A 17,452-nucleotide genomic window follows, 5' to 3' on the forward strand; every position below is an offset into this window, starting at 1 on the left:
CTTCCATCCGTCCTTCCTTCCTTCCATATTTGATTTATTTAAATGAGGATCCAAACAAGATCTGCATGTGACCCATAACTGTTATGGCTCTCACCTCTCTTTAACTTTGTAACCATTCCTTCCTTCATTTTATATTTGCTGTTACTTAAAAACAACAATAGTAACAAAACAGGGTCATTTACAGAGTGACTCTCATGACTGATTTGGCTAATTGCTTCCTTTTAGTGTCATTTGATAAATTCTTTATCCCTTATGTCCTAGAACCTGCTGGTATGTGGAGAAGCTTACTTAGATCCAGGACAAGAATACTTCATTGGGTGCTGGGTAATGCCCTGGTGTCAGCTTGGCTCATTTTTAGTGAGATAAGATTGCTCGGTGGGTTCAGATATTCTCAGCTTGATTTATCCACTAATGAAGTTCTCATCAATCTTCACCTGTGCACTTTGATGGCTGTTAGTAAATGCTGCCTAGATCCATTATTTTATGGAAGTTGCGAGTGGTGATTTTCTAATTCTATCCTGCCTTCGTCATGTAGGAACTGGAATCTTCTACAAAATAGGAAATTTGCCTAATTGAATATTTGGTTACCCTGAAACACAGATTTAATAGGAAAGCCAGGGGCTCCTGGGTGGCTCAGTCTGTTAAGGGTCTGCCTTCAGCTCTGGCCAAGATCCCAGAGTCCTGGGATCAAGCCCTACATGGGGATCCCTGCTCAGCAAGGAGTCTGCTTCTCCCTCTGTTCCTCCCCACTGCTTGTGTGCATCTCTCTCTCAGATAAATAAATAAATAAATAAATAAATAAATAAATAAATAAATAAATACAATCTTAAAAAAAATAAGAAAGCCAGGATACTTGATGAGTTGTAGAATAATAATTTAGTGCCTTAGCAAAGTTGACCAAGGAAAATTATGACTTCATGGGTTTTACTTTATGTGTTTCAATCTTTTGAGTACATATTTTTTGATGCTTAAATTGTCCCTTCTTTGGCCAGTAGGAGGCTATTCAAGCCAGTTTCTATCTATTGAGACCTGACCCTAGTTGTCTGGGATAGCTTCCGTGTTTTCTAACACACACACACACACACACACACACACACACACACACACACATTCCAGGCTCCTCTGGTGTATTTACTGTTCTCGAACCTGGGCTTTCTTATGGAGTGTTGGTTCCTTTCAGTAGCAAGTAACATCCAGAGACCACACTCCAAATATTGAGGTACTCCTTGCTCCTAGGTCTCATTGCTTCTAGGCCCTTTCAGTGGAAGAACTTAAAAGAAGTATTTTTTTAAGAAAAAACTACAAATTCTGTCTGATATTTCCAATTCAAATTGAATGTTAGAGTGATTTTTAAAACTTCTTTGACTTTATGTTCCTGAATCCTGAATTTTTCTCATACATTAAATATCTTGATTCCTAATACATAGAATTAGTTTTTTGCTTTATGATAATATACCTATATTAAGGTTCACCAGATATTTATTAAGTGTCTACACCGAAGACGTAGAAATGCATGGCACAGCCTCGGACCCTCAGGGGCCTCAGCACGTGGGTCAGATCCATTCAGTACTCTCAGCAACAACATTAAGAGCCTGTCACTAGCAGGATGTCTGGGTGGCTTAGTGGGTTGACCATCCGACTCTTGATTTCAGGTCATGATCTCAGGGTCGTGAGATGGAGTCCCGGGTCAGACTGCGCTCAGTGTGGAGCCTGCTTAAGATTCTCTCTCTCTCTCTCTCCCTCTGCCCAGCCCCCTGCTCACATGCACATGCATGCTGTCTCTCTCTCTCTAAACAAAACGAAACAAAACCCTGTCATTAACATGGGACATCCTTATAAGAAGGGGAAATTTTGACAAAGAGATGTGTGCAGAGGGAAGATGACATGAAGACACAGGGGGAAAGACATCTACAAACTAAGGAATTTCTGAGGCTCCCAGAAGAGAGGCCCGGAACCGATTCTCCCTCAACATTCAGAAGGAACCAACTCTGCTGCCCTACGCAGACTTCTACAGCTGTGAGGCAATAAATTACTGCTTTTTAGCCCCCCAATTTGTAGCACTGTGTCACGGCCACCCGAGGAAACTAATACGTATCTCATTATTGCCACTAACACAGCATGGCCCCAAGTCAACTCATTATCTCCACTCTAAGAAGGACTCCTCCTCCTGCATTCTCTGACTTAGCTGGTCAGACACTCTATGCAGTCTCTCGGGTTAGACACCCAGACTCAACTCCTCTCTTCTCCAGCACCCACCTAACCAAATGCCGTGACTTTTCAACTTTACCTCCTAAACATGATGCATGTCTCTCTTCTTCTCTCCTTGTCACTATTGCTTGTAGGGTACCCTTCGGGCTCCCTAATGTGGCAAACACGACCTTCATGTGCTGGTCACACCCACCTCCCTAACCTCATCTTCTGTGCTTTCCTAACTGACCAGGCGGGCAGGTCCTTCCTTTCAGAATCCATCCTGTTTGTTGTCTCCGTGCTTTTGTACGTGCTGAGCTCCAGTGTGAGAAATCTTCCCGTAGAACAACCCATTTAGCTCAGGAACTCCTTGTGAAAGGAGATCCCTCCCTGGGCTCTTCCACTTGGGATCGGAACCGCTGGGGTGGTCTCCCCCAACGGCCTGTATGTCCCCTGCAATTGTGCCTGGGGCAGCCATTGGGTCTGTCCTACACGTTAGACTGGAGAATAGTGACTGGGTCTAGTTTGCTCTCATGTCCCAAGGGCCTAGATTCTAGACGAGAGCAAGACCTCAGCCATTGTCTTCTCTGTCTCCTTGCCCTGGTTTTTCACTCAGAACCGTGCCCATCACATCACCTCAACATGAAATGACCTCAGGCTCTGCCGCCTATGTGGTAAGGATCTCCATGGGAAGGAACCAAGGAAACGGCCCTGGCCCCCGGCACATGCTCCGACCCACTGATACCTACACATCACCATTTTACAAAAATACTGCTCTGTTTCCCATTTGGAGCTTTATATATGATTCAACCACTGAAGTACTAGTTGGATCCCAGAAGGAAAATACGGCAGACTCACAGTGGGTAATTTGAAGACAGTGTTAAAAGAGACAACTTACACAGGACTGGGAATGTGGCGCAGGCCAAAAAAGGCCTAAAAGGGGAAGAGAGAAGCCACCAGAAAGTGTGGAGGGACCAGTAGCTGTGAACTGTAGGGGAAGAATCAGCCCCCTGCAGATCCCACAGGGAGGGACTTTAGAGATAGATACTCTCTGTCCTCACTCTTCGGTCTCCATTGAAAATCCAGCAGAAGCCAGTGGACAAGGCATTGTGGATGCCAACCGTGCAGGTCAGCCTCCTGGGGCCTAAACGGGTTGAAGAGTGGAACACACAGGGGAGGGGCATGTGGACAATGTCCAGTCCAACAAATACAAATTAATATTCACTTTTACAGATAGGAAAAATCATCGTCCTACTGAGGTTACCACCCTCGATGAAGAGCTTCCAAACATTGTTTCCTGTTTTGAGATCCAGAAACTGTGAGTCTGGCCTATTGGCTCTGCTCCAGCAGTTCCTCCGAATCCGCTGATAATTCTATGGAGACAACATCTTTGTTCTCAGCTATCACTTTATTGGAATTTTCATTCTTCTTACATTTTCCTCAAAAAGAAAGCTTAGTAACATAAAGAACTGATCTCAGATTCGAAAAGAACCAGGCAAATGAAATTCCTTCTGTTGCTATTTTCATCACTAAAGGCTTCTCATTTGTGAAGGAAGGTGCCCGGTGACTCTCCATCATATCAAGGTGGAATAACTAAGGAAAAAAAGTGACATAGAATTAAAAATTTAAATAGCGCTTCTCTGGTTAAATCCACAGACGAAATCACTATCCTTTACCTTCATAAATGAGTGAGTTTCCTCTCCTTTGCCCAGTCTTGGACAACTGCTTCTCCAAATATAAGGTAGAAGATCAGTCCTGGTAGGTTAATGGCAAACAACAACAAGAAGACATTTCTCCACCCAAATTCAGGGGCCTGAGGACACAAAACCTCAAGTAAATATTACCCCTTTCATCCTTTTCTCTATAAGGCCATTTTAATAGTTTGCTAGTGGGTTTCCATTGCAGAAATTCATCCCCCGTGAGCAGCTTGATAGTTGGATAGAAATAATATGTTCAAAGTGCATTTGGAATAGTCTTAATAAATGGGATTTAGGGACCTTTACAATTAACTTACAGAACTGCATTTGTCACTGTTTACCAAAGTGCCATACATTGTCTCTTTTGTGCAAATCATGACAACATCAAACACGCTGAGTGTTTTCTTCTTGCGTTGCCATGGCATGGTGGCAACATTGCAGCCTTTGGAGCTAGACAGGTCTAAGAAGGAAGATTTCCGATTCTATATCCTTTTAGTGGGAAGACTTATTCTATCAGATTTTCAGCTTAATCGTCAGGAAGTGATCCTCATAATTGGTGTGAGAATCAATAATTAAATGAGATTCCTGCATATGACATACCCATAATCATGCCTGCATGTGTCACACTCCCCCACATCTATTTAACTATCCCTCTGTATGGGGATGGTTGTGTAAATGAAAACTCCAGAGTGTTGCCGAAAACATGGCAAGTTGCATCTATGCATGGAATCCTCACCTCATGACATCCGTATGGCTGTGATTTCAGTTTTAAAGACTGAAATTGTTCTACATTTTTCTTTGCCAGGTTGATCTTCATGACAAAGCTGACCCATAATTTAATTGTATTTTCTAAAATGCGAATACCATCGGGGCGCCTGGGTGGTTCAGTTGGTTAAGCGACTGCCTTCGGCTCAGGTCATGATCCTGGAGTCCCGGGATCGAGTCCCACATCGGGCTCCCTGCTCGGCAGGGAGTCTGCTTCTCCCTCTGACCCTCTTCCCTCCCATGCTCTCTATCTCTCATTCTCTCTCTCTCAAATAAATAAATAAAATCTTTAAAATAAATAAACAAATAAAATGCGAATACCATCTTTATGTTACTACCTTTAGATTTGGCAGAGCATTGTAGGAGTCTGTGACAAGAAAACCCTACCTGATTGAGGAGAAACCCATTGACGGTGGGTGCGAGGATTGCCGCTATGTATGCGAATCCCCTGTGGCTCCCATGAGAAAACTGGAATGTCTGTGGTGACAGGAATGTTCCAGGCTAGATCCAGAGAGGCTTCACAGTGTCCTTCAGCCTTGCTCTTCTAATTACATCAAAAAGGCCTTGCACTGTGTACCTCTGTACACCTCTTACAATGGATCATGGGACACCAGAAGAAATGTATGTGGTCTCTGCCCCCAGTCTCTGGCACAGAGCTCCTAAAACCCTTGCAATTTCCTGAGTGATGCAAGTGTCTTCTGTTCTAATGAGGCAACTCTCGGTGGCCCCCTGGATAGCTTCAAGATAGGGACTGGTCACCAGAAAGAACAAACCCTGATTAGAAGCTTGGAACCTCCAGCCCCATGCTCCATCCAGCTCTGGCTGCTTTTAAGATTTTATCTTTATCATTGGCTTTGAGCCATCTGATTACCATGTAACTTGGTGTCACTTTCTTCATGTTTCCTGTGCTTGAGGCCCATGGACCTTCTTGGGTCTGTGAGTTTATAGTTTTCATTGACTTAGGCAACGCTTCACCCGTGATTTCCTTGAAGACTTCTTCTGTTCTCCCATACCACTCCTCTTCTCTGAGCACGCTGCTCTGCCCTCATGTTCTCGTTCACTGTTACTGTTCTTCTCACGGCGGTCCATTCTGGATGATTTATACTGCTATTTTTTGGTACCCTAATCTGTCCTTAATTCCATCCATATATTATAGTTTTCATGTCTAGAAGTAGATTTGGGTCTTTTTTAAAAAGATTTTTCCATGTCTCCACTTAACTTCTGAACAAATAGACTTAGGTTATAGCACAGTTAGAATAGCTGTCTATTTTAATGCCCTAGTCTGCTAATTCTTAATATTTGTGTCCGTTCTGGGTTGGTTTTCATTGATTTTTTTTTTTAAGATTTTATTTATTTGACAGAGAGAGCACAAGCAGAGGGAGAGAGAGGGAGAAGCAGGCTCCCTGCTGAGCAAGGAGCCTGATGTGGGACTCGATCCCAGGACCCTGGGATCATGACCTGGGCTGAAAGCAGATGCTTAACTGACTGAGCCACCCAGGCGTCCCTGATTTTTTTTTTTTAAATTCTTCTTCTTTTGGATTGTGTTTTCCTGCTTTTTTTTTTTTTTTTTTTTCCCATGCCTGGTAATGTATGATTGGAACCAGACCTTGTGAATTATACCTAGTTGGGTGCTGAATATTTTTGTCTTCCTATACATATTTTTGAGCTTTTGTCTGGGATATGGTTAAATTACATAGAGACAGTTTGATCTTTTAGGTCTTGTGTCATCATTTGTCAGAGGGACCCACCGCAGCACTTCCTCCAGAGCAAATGATTTCTCACTACCAAGGAAAGTCGATGGTGAATATTCTGCCCAATGGCCCCTGAACTCTTAAATGTTTTCAGTCTGTCTTTTGGCAAGAGGCACCATCTCTGATTCTCTGTAAGTATTGGATATTGTCCTTGAATCTTTCCCAGTGATTTTTTTCCTCCTCTGGGCTCAGATGATGTCTTCACACACGAGACAGTGTCTGATGAGTGTCCTGATGAGAGCTCCGCTGTGGACCAAGGGGGGGACCCTGCAGATAACTGGGTTTCCTGTTCCCTCTTTTCTGCCTCATGCTCTCCTCTCTCCGAGCCCTTAGCTTTGTCTCCTTGATTCTGTTTCTGCGGAGCTCCCTTCCCCTGCGCCCTGCCTTAAACCTCACCCCTCACAGGTCATTGTTCCTGACTGTCTTCACCCCGTTGGTGTTCAGTGTTTTCTCTCCTTAGGAAGCTTGCACCTCAGCCAGCCCCCACACGGAGGCACTGAATCTGAGACACAACCCACAGCAGAGGCTGCACGTCTTTCCTTCCTGTCTCACGAACCACCGCTCTGCAAGCCGGTCACCCGAGGCCTGCAAGGGAAGCAGAGCACCCCCAGCCACGTCGTGCTAATAATGTTTTATGGCTGGTTAGTAACGTCACCGCCTGATACTTGGAGGAAACCCTGGGGTTGGGGAGACCGTAGCTTACCCAAGATATAGAAGGCAAAAGGCCACCCAAGCGTTTGGCAGATGATGCCACCCAGGAGGATGATGGTGAAGGTTCCCAGCATCATTCCTTCAAAGAGACAGAGAGTAAGCTGTAGGGCTCTGGACCGCCACTGGAGAGACACGGACAGAATGACGGATGACATGGTATCAGCATCACCAGCCATAACGAGACAGGCATATTAGAATACATGAACTTCTGAGGTATCTCTCCAAGTGTTCTCCTGAGGATCCATTTTTCCGGCAGTTCCCCAATAACATTGCAGACGACAGCCACGCTTCTTCCTTTCGTGCTATTTTGATTTTTAACTACACAAGTCATGTGACATATGCTTATTGTAAGAGTAAATGACCACAAAGAACCGAAGTTCCCCTCATGTGTCCCCCCAACCCATTCCCACTCGGGTCTCTAATGTTAACCAGTCCCCATTATGTGCTATAGAGTTGAATGCCTTTCCTCTCTGCAAACGTATATAATATATATTGACACACACACTCACCTCTTTGTAAAGGCATTTATGGCCCATGCAGGCAGAAAGCTACATTTGTCTGGGAAGGTCTCAATAACACTATTTTAATTTCCCTGGCCTCACAGAATATTCTCATACATAATAGGGCACACTTCCTTTTACAACTTTTTCAAAACAAGGCTGTTATTTCTGAACATAAGCATAATTTATTTTGGTACAATAGAGTATCAGCAGTGGTCTTGCTTGATCACTTTGTGCATTTTTCATTTTGATAGATGCTGTCAAAGTATCTTGCAAAAAGGCTGTACCGAACTAAATGGCCAAAAATATTGGTTTTTTTCCTCATCTCCTTGAGAACACTGGACATCTTCAACGCTTCTAAAAAGTCTTCCAAATAGGAATGAAAAGAGTTATCTCATTATTTTCTATTTAGGGTGAAGTTGAATATCTTTTCCTATGTTTATAATTGTCATTTCTTCTGTGGGCAGGGAAAGGCTGCCTGACTTCAGGGCACAATAGATGAAGATGGAAATCAGTACCTTCTCCACCACGAAGTCCACCAAATCCTCACGTTCCCCCCTGAGCCCTCTGCCTTTCCTCCAGTTACAGTAGGGGACAGTTCCTGCATCCATCCAAGACTGGATCCCTCTAGTTCCCTGGACCACGTCTCCCCCAGTATGGCCTAGGCCCAGGCCACTGTGTGGATACACCCTCACGCCTGTACTCTCACTTAATTCCTCAGCTCTCGGTTCTCGCCCACCCACATACACAAACTTACCTTCCTTCATACAGCCTGGGCTCAAAACCAAACAACACTTTCCACCTCTTCAGAACTCCCTCCATGTACTTTGACAGCTTTCTGTTCCTTTTCTGCCTCCGCTCCTGGCCCTTCCGCTGTCGTCAAGGCCTTTCAGGACCCCTGGCTTGCCGAATCCACAATCGTTCACTCCGGGCTGGCAGCAGGTGGCTCCGCTGCCTGGTCACTTCAGACTGAATGCTGTCCCAGTCCCCTGGGAGGCTTCCCAGTCCCCGCTGCCTGTCCTCCTCTGTCTGAGGCCCAGAGATTGGAGGGCCATGGGGCTATTTCCTTGGGTTTCTTCTCTGGGTGATCACATTCAATTGAAGACTTCGAATACCATCTGCATCCCGAGAGATTTTGGTATGTCTCGTTCTCGGTCATACTTCTGCTGCATTCCAGACTGTAATTTGATCTCCACTCATAGTTCATAGCTAACACTTGATTTATATATACTGTAAATTAATGCCCAAATCTATCACCTGTCCATGCAATTTGTACCACGTATGTATGTGTATGTGTATACGTCAAGTGTGTGTTTTTCTTTTCTGACATTTATTAAAGTGAAATCACCCCGGCTGTTCTCTTTAGGACGTTGCAAGGTGTATCTCAAATGTGCTAATTTACCCCATTTTGCATCTTACATCTCACTCTGTGTTTTAGAGTAGTGTAGCTGGACAAACGTAGCACCTCATTGGGCCTCTGAGCCCATCTGTACCACGACCATTGGGATAGCTTGCCAGGTAGTGTCCTTCAGACTAACACTGCATCAGGGCTATTTTCTACCACGATAGACAGGCTTTGTTCACTCAACACTTGTATTTCTAACACTTAGCCATGTTGCTATGTGCTATTACAGGGGTTTCATTTTATTTTTTCATATTCACTGCTGTTGATGTTGCATCGTCTTCAGACTGTGTGTGTGTGTGTTTCTATCACCTCAAATATGAGCTGCCAGTTCTGTTTTATCTGCTTAGTCTTCTTCCCTAAAGTGACTACAAAGCTTCCTGCCTACAGATGTGTCTTTGTGGTTCCCTGCAGAGGAAGATAGAGTATGTTTTGTCCGAGAGGCTGGCAGGACCTGGACCCTTCCACTGTTGGCTGTTTTTCTGGGAAGTTTTCCTTCAGCCTCACGGGTTGAGTCATCCTGTTCACCAGTGCAGTCTGCTGAGAATGCCCAGAATCCCCAGAAATGGCCATTTCTATAAGAACTAGTGAGGCAGGTGGGTAGGCTCAGCCCACTCCACCTGCAGATGGGTTCCTCCAATGGCTTCTTGTTGGCTGCACAGACCGCCATTGGTTTTGTGTTCTCTGAACTAGAAAAGCTTTCTAGAGGTCAGTAAAGACTACCTGTTTGGGGACCCTAAGGTATTTCCCTAGTACCAGAAACAAGGAAGCCTCTGGATCTTGCTCCTAGCCAGTCAGTTGCTCTATTCCAGTAGCTCTATGCCTATATGACAGGAAATGAGGGAGAAGGAAGCTGCCACTTCTATAAGGTCACTGTCTTCCTTCCAAGATTTAAAATTTTTCCTCCATGCTTTCCATCTCCTGGTTCTTGTATCATATTCTGGGATAATCTCTCAACTTATTTGTCCAACTTGCTAATTTGATGGTCATCTCCCTTCATTTAGGTATTCAGACCATTTACTGCAGTTAAAAATATTAGCAATTATATTATTTTATCAACAATTATTTTATAGCAATCTATTTTCAAAGTTATTTTTTCACACTTTTAATCGAAGTATAGTTGACATATGTTAGTTTCAGGTGCCCAGGCTAGTGATTTGGCAATGATACCCATTGCAAAATACCACAGGAAGTGTAGGAACCATCTATCACCACACAATCATATTATTGACTCTATTCCTTATGCTGTGCTTTTCATTCCCATGATTATTTATTTTATAACTGCAAGTTTGTATCTCTTAATCCCCTTCACCTATTTGACCGGCCCTCCTACCCCCACCTCCACCTCTGGCAACCACTAGTTTGTTGTCTATATTTATGAGTCTGTCTCTCTTTCCTGTTGTTATTTGTTTGGTTGGTTGGTTGGTTGGTTTTTTAGATTCCACATATAAGGGAAATCACATGGTAATTGTCTTTCTCTGTCTGACTTGCGTCACTTAGCATAATAAAGCTCTAGGTCCATCCATGTTGCTGCAAATGGCAAGATTTCATTCTTTTTTTACGACCACATAATATTCCATTAAGTCTATACCACATCTTCTTCAGCCATCCACCTGTCGACGGACGCTTGGACTGCTTCCATATCTTTTGCTATTGTAAAGATTGTTGCAGCAAAGATATGAGTGCAAGTATCCTTTGTATGAGTGGCTTTCATTTTCCTCAGGTCAATACCCAGAAGGGAAATGACTGGATTGTCTGGGACTTTTATTTTCAGTTTTTTGAGGAATCTCCATACTGCTTTCCACGGTTGCTGCACCAATTTACATTCCCACTAATAGGGCACAAGGATTCTCTTTTCTCCACAACCTCACCACCACTTATTACTTATTGCCTTTTTTTTTTTTTTTAAGATTTTATTTATTTATTTGACAGAGAGAGAGACAGGGAGAGAGGGAACACATGCGGGGGAGTCGGAGAGGGAGAAGCAGGCTTCCTGCTGAGCCCGGAGCCTGATGCGGGGCTCGATCCCAGGACCCTGGGATCATGACCTGAGCCGAAGGCAGACACTTAACGACTGAGCCACCCAGGCGCCCCATACTTCTTGCCTTTTTGATACTAGCCATTCTGATGGTTTTTTTTTTCTTTTTAAATAAATGTTATCATAAATATTCCCTGGGATCTCTTGCATGTTATTTGTTAATCATGTAAAATTTTCTTTTAGTTTCTTCCTCATTTGGGTTCATCTTTACAGTTTTTGAGTTTCACCTCTCTCTTTTGTGCTCTTGGTTTCTTTCAAATGTTTGAGGATTTGAGGGTGGGGGTTCGATCCTTATTTATACTTAGAAGCTCCATTAGTCGGCTGTGATAGCTGATGTAAATTTCCTTCGTCCAAATTGGTGGACTATTCCCCTATCAGTGAATAAAAGCTCTGGTGACAGAAAATAATCCTCCAGGGTTGCAAAGGGCTCTATGGGGGGTATGAGGTCAGTCAATGTGTGTGTGTGTATGTGTGTGTGGGGGTGGGTGGCTTGTTTTCTGGACTGAAGAGTCCCTGGCTCTCTTGGTATCCATAAGTTAGCTGGAGAATTACCCTTCTTTTCTTACCCAGCACCTACTTCATCAATTTCATGTTTGTTAGCCTTATTCTTTCTGTTTTCATTCTTCCCCTATATAATGTAGACTTCTTTCTTCAGAATATTCATTCCAGATGCACTGTCGAAGCAAATCATGATCAGAAAGCAGTTCTCAGAACAACTAAGAGAAATCCTAAAGAAGATTAAGTTGGATGCATACCTTATACATAGAATTCTAAAATAGACTCCAATATATCAGAAATTTAACTATAAAAAATGAAATCATGCAAGTTCAAGAAAAAACACAGGTGGATGCTTTTATAACATTTCCATCTCTAATTCAAAATCTAAAAGCCATAGAAAAAAAGAATGATCAATTTAACTACACAGAAATACATTTTTTTCAGAGTAGGAAAAATCATTATAAGCAAAGTCATGTTACAAATGACAACTTGGGGGAAAACAGCTGAAAGTCATGTCACAAAGGATCCATCTCCCTCATTGATAAATACTTGGTCAACATTGAGGAGAAGACAAAGTGACATTCAATAGAAAGATTATCAAATAACCCAGTGTGAGAATGTTGCGTGGTAATGTACTCATTTCAGTTATGTGTTTTTACCTGATAAGCCAATGGAGCAGAGTCGACTTTGTTCAGTTGGAGGACCCCATTTCTCCCAAAGTGCATATTGACCCCCAAATGTTGATCCCTGAAATCAAAACAGTTAGAGCTCTTGACGTGTGGAACCATATAGAAATTCCTATCCAGCCCCTATTTGTAAAATATCTGGATACCTGTATTAGGCTCTGGACTATTCGAGCTGCAATGAGGGAAACTAGTCCGAGCTCAGCCGCCAGGGCGGTGAGGATACTGAGGAGTGAGGATGCAAACAACGAAACACCAACCACTCTCTTCGTGCCTACTCTTCCAGCCAGGTACCCACTGAGGGCCAGCGTCAGCATCATGCCGTAGTTGGCAGAACTAAAGATGATGCCCTGAATTTGAGGGCTCCAGTCGTACATGGGGGCCCTAAGGAAACCGAGAATGCTGTAGTTAGCCATTTGCAAGAAGGTGCTAACATAACTGAAAACACCTCTTTAGATCTTTCACTTGCTTTCAAATCACTATTTTCCCCAATAAAACTTTTTAACATCGAGGCTCTAAAAAAAATACACACCCAAACAAACAAACCACAAAAACAAGAGCACAGCTTAAGTCTTGCATCGCTTACCCCTGCGGGAAGACTGTCTGGGGCATTATTCGGGCCACCAAATGAGTCACCAGGCAGCCCCTTGGTGGAGCCATTGAACGGGAGCTGATGGTCCGTGCTGTTAGCCATGGCTACCATTACTATATTAGAAAAATATTTTCTCGGGGAAATTGATGTTCATGACAACACACTGTGCCATCGCTATGAGGTTGCAGATATGTATGATAAAGGCTATCCCATAGCAAGTGGAACAGAAGCTTGGACCTGGAAATATTATAACATGACATCAGTGCTTTTCCTTATGAAGCCATCGTTTGCTTCTCACAAGCTGTAATACAGAAAGGTACCTCAGGCCACCACCCGATGGTTTCAGCGGCACTCTACTAGCTTTGGGAAAGGAGGATACTAAAGGAGGAAATCACTGAGTTGAACCAAAGGTGTTTTAATTTATTTTTATTTAAAAAAATGTTTGTTTGTTTGTTTTAATTTGAGAGAGAGAGCACAAGCTAGGGGATGGGCAGAGAAGCAGATTCCCTGCTGAGCAGGGACCCTGATGTGGGACCCGATCCCAGGACCCTGGGATCATGACCTGAGCCGAAGGCAGACACTTAACTGACTGAACCACCCAGGCGCCCCCAAAGGTGTTTTTATACCACAACTATATAGACACTGACTTGCTCCGAGGCATCTGTCCTTCTTATAATTCTGTCTCTCCCATTCCTGGGTTATAGTATTCTATAGTTGATGAAATTACTCAGAAGTAAATACATATATAAAAAATATACATTTTGTATACACATAAATAAAAATATGTATATGTATATATTTACGTTCTATAATTTAAATAAATTATATGATATATGTACTATATTATAGATTACATATATAAAACATATTTTTTTTAATTTTGAAGGAGTTGTTCCTTAGTGTAGATGATTATTCTTCTCACATGTCTTCAGGCATTGAGGACAAGCTTTCATTTAAAGTTTAAAATTAAGGGGCGCCTGGGTGGTTGAGTCGGTTAAGTGTCCCACTCGATTTCAGCTCAGGTCATGATCTTGGGGTTGTGCAGTCAGGCTCAACGCTCAGTGGGGAATCTGCTTGAGATTCTCTCTCCCTCTCTCCCTCTGCCCCCCCATTCCCCTGCACACCCTCTCTCTCTTTCTCTCAAATAAATAAATAATTCTTAAAAAAAAAATATTTTCTCTCTCTCCTCTGCCACCCCACTCATGTGCTCTCACTCTCTCTCTAAATAAAATAAAACAAAATAAAATAAAGTTTGAAATTAAACCCCTAGAAATATTTTCTCAGGGAAATTGACAACCACAAACTATGAAAAAATATAGCAAAAAAAGAGAGAGAGTGGAAAAAGAAATGAGCACAGCATTCAAATCTGGTTTTGTATTTCTAGGAAAGATGGCTACTGCCGGGAAGAAGCTATTGCAATAATGCAGAAGACAAGTGAGGAACGTTGGATGGGGGTGGTAGCAGTAGAAGAGTGAAAATGTAATCAGATCCCAGATGAATCCCCGGGGGAAGTCACACTAAATCAAGGTTTCAGTTATATAGACTAGTGGGGGAAAAGCACTGGAGAGGTTCTTGTTCTAAGAAATAGAGGTTGGCTCACTGAGGAAGGGAGTTCTGTGGCAAGAGCAGTTTTGAGGGGAGTGGGGATGATCGAGAGCTTATTATTGGACCGACAGAGATCCCTTTTAGGCACCCAAGGGAAGGTGTTGTTGGATACACAGCTCTAGAGTTCAGAAGAGATGCAGAGGTTGAGGTATAAGACTGGGCATTAGTAACCTACACATGATACTTGAAGCTGTGATATTTGGGAAAAGAGAACACAGAGGGAAGAGAACCAATGATTGACTCTGGGGCTCTCTAATGTTTACAGAGGCCAAATAAGTGGGTACAACCAGGGAAGGAAACTGAAAAGGAATGGTCAGTGGGTTTGGAAGAAAACCAGGAGGGTGTGGTATCCCGGAAGCCAAGGGATAAAGGGCTTCGGGGAGGAGGGAGTCAGCAGGTGCGTCAGATGGTCCTGATAGCTCATGTAACGTAATGACTGAGGATTAATTCACTTAATCCTCACACCAATCCTTTGAGGAAGCCACTACTACTCTCCCCATTTTATAGATATGCCTGTGCTTGACATAGGTACAGAGAGACCAGCTAACAGTGTAGGTTAGGTGTCTACGCTCTTCACCATTGTACCACAAGTATATGATGGCTTTTATTTTGTCCTAGATGACTCTATGGGAATACCTTTGCTGTAAAACACCAAGTGCACCCATCTGTGGGGTTTATATGGCTATATGGTGTGGAATAGGAGGTCGAGACCCTGTGTCTTCAAGAAGTCCTCAAAACTTCAAGGAAGGAGATGCCTTGAGATAACAAAAGAGCCTTCCTCACAAAGCCATGTTTTCCCTTTAAGTGGAACACAAGACTTTGTAGTGAATGGGGGGAGGGACAGAATTTGGAAGAATGAGAAGCTCAAATATAATATTTTTATAAAGGTTTTCCTTCCTGATTCAGGGCCAAGTAGTGACTTCTATGTCAATCAGATGAACAATAATTTATGAGTTCTTGTGGTCTCTGATTTCTCCAAGTTGCCTTGGGGTCCTAGAGACCAAAGGCTACTGAAAAGTAGCTACTGAAAAGAGGCGAATGGCCCACGGATGAGTGGGTTGAACATCTGCCCTATTAGATTGCTGAAAGATTAACTAGAGGATATATTTAAAAGGCTTAGCCTGATGCTTGCTGGCTATTAAGTATTCTTTGTTACTACATGTGTTCTTTTTTTTTTTAAGATTTTATTTATTTGACAGAGAGAGATACAGCGAGAGAGAGAACACAAGCAGGGGGAGTGGGAGAGGGAGAAGCAGGCTCCCCGCAGAGCAGGGAGCCCGATGCGGGACTCGATCCCAGGACCCTGGGATCATGACCTGAGCTGAAGGCAGTCGCTTAACCAACTGAGCCACCCAGGCACCCAAGGAGACTTGTTTTTTAACTTGATGTGACAAACAGATCCTAAGGCTCCAATGGTGCTCATCTCATGGTGTTCACAAATTTGTGTAATCCCCTCCACTTGAATGGGGACAAGACCTATGAGTTGCTTCTAGCCAGCAAAAGTGAGGGGGATGCACTTTCATGATTACATTACATTATATAAGACTCCATCTTAGCAAGCTGAAGCTAGATCCTTTTCTCATGGGCTTGATAAAGTAAGCAGAAAGTTGGAGAAGACCACATGGTAAGGAACTATGGGCCACCCCTAGGACAAGAGAGTGGCCTCTAGCCCAAATCCTGCCCAAACCAGGACCTTCAGCTGTATAGCTCTAAGGAGATGAATTCTCCTAACAACCCGAATGAGCTTAGAAGTGGGATATTCCCTAGTCTAGCCTCCAGTTGAGAAGGCAACCTGGCCAACTGCTTGATTGCAGCTTTGTGAGATGTGGAGAAGAACCAACTAAACCAATGCATGTCTTAAACTCTGACCCACAGAATCTATAACATAATAAATGTGTGTCATTTTAGGCCACTAAGTTTGCGGTAGTATGTTTGCAGGAATAGAAAATGAACACAGTTGGCAAAAAATAATAAAAATGAGTTATATATATTAATAGACTACCTGTGAGGTTTTTTTTTTGGAAGGGAGGGCAAGCACTGAAAGATACTTGCATTTGCAGCAATGAAATTTGTCACGAGAGTAAAATAAGACATCAATAAGCAAAAAAATCTAAGGAACAATAGAAAAACATGCAAAGATCATACAGTGAGTAAAGGACATTGTGGCAATTGATGGGGAAAGCTAAATTATATGATAAGTGATTGTGAGATAACTGGTTAAATATATGGAAAAATAGAGTTGGAATAATATCCCATATTGTAAATCAAAATGAAGCCTAGATATAATACAGTAGCTGTGCATTTTGTCAAATTAAAGATGCCATTGATTTTAAGATGTGTCATTTTTTGTTCTGCTAAAAATCAATTGATCAATGAATCAAAAAATCAAACTTAACAGATTTAAAACTGAATGCCTGAGCTCCCCTCCCCAGCTTATTCTACCCAGATTGTTTCTCAACTCAGTGGATGGACATCCACTGTTGGGTTGGGATGGACATCCCAACCATCCAGATAATTGCAATTATCCTTGATTTCTTTGTTTCACGCCTTAGATCCAATCTATCTGGAACATACTGTTGTTTTTACACTGAAAATAGGTATAGAATCAAACACCTTCTCACCGAGGCCATTGCTATCTTTTGGTTTAGAGCTGCTCCCAGGGGGTTCTAGCTACCAACATCCCTTGCTTGGATTTTTGCAATAACCTTTAAGTTGACTTCCTGCTTCCAATCTAGTTTCATACAGCAATTGGAGTGTTCTAGTCATACCATAATTAGATCACCCCGTCTTCCACTCAAAATCTTCTATGTGGCTTCACTTTTATTCAGATGAAAAATTAAGGTCTCTGTAGTGGCCAATGGAAATGAAATAATTATGCCCTTGCCTCAAAATCTTAATTCCTTAGGAATAAACACTGAAGAAATAATAATCTTAACTGTAGACAAGTGTTTTGTTAAAGAATGTTTATATATATAATACATATATTTTATATATGTATAATATAAAATAGCTAAGTGGCAAAT

Source organism: Mirounga leonina, unplaced genomic scaffold (genome assembly GCF_011800145.1).
Source record: "Mirounga leonina isolate KUSES-001 unplaced genomic scaffold, KU_Mleo_1.0 Mir_366, whole genome shotgun sequence".
NCBI classification, from domain to species: domain Eukaryota; kingdom Metazoa; phylum Chordata; class Mammalia; order Carnivora; family Phocidae; genus Mirounga; species Mirounga leonina.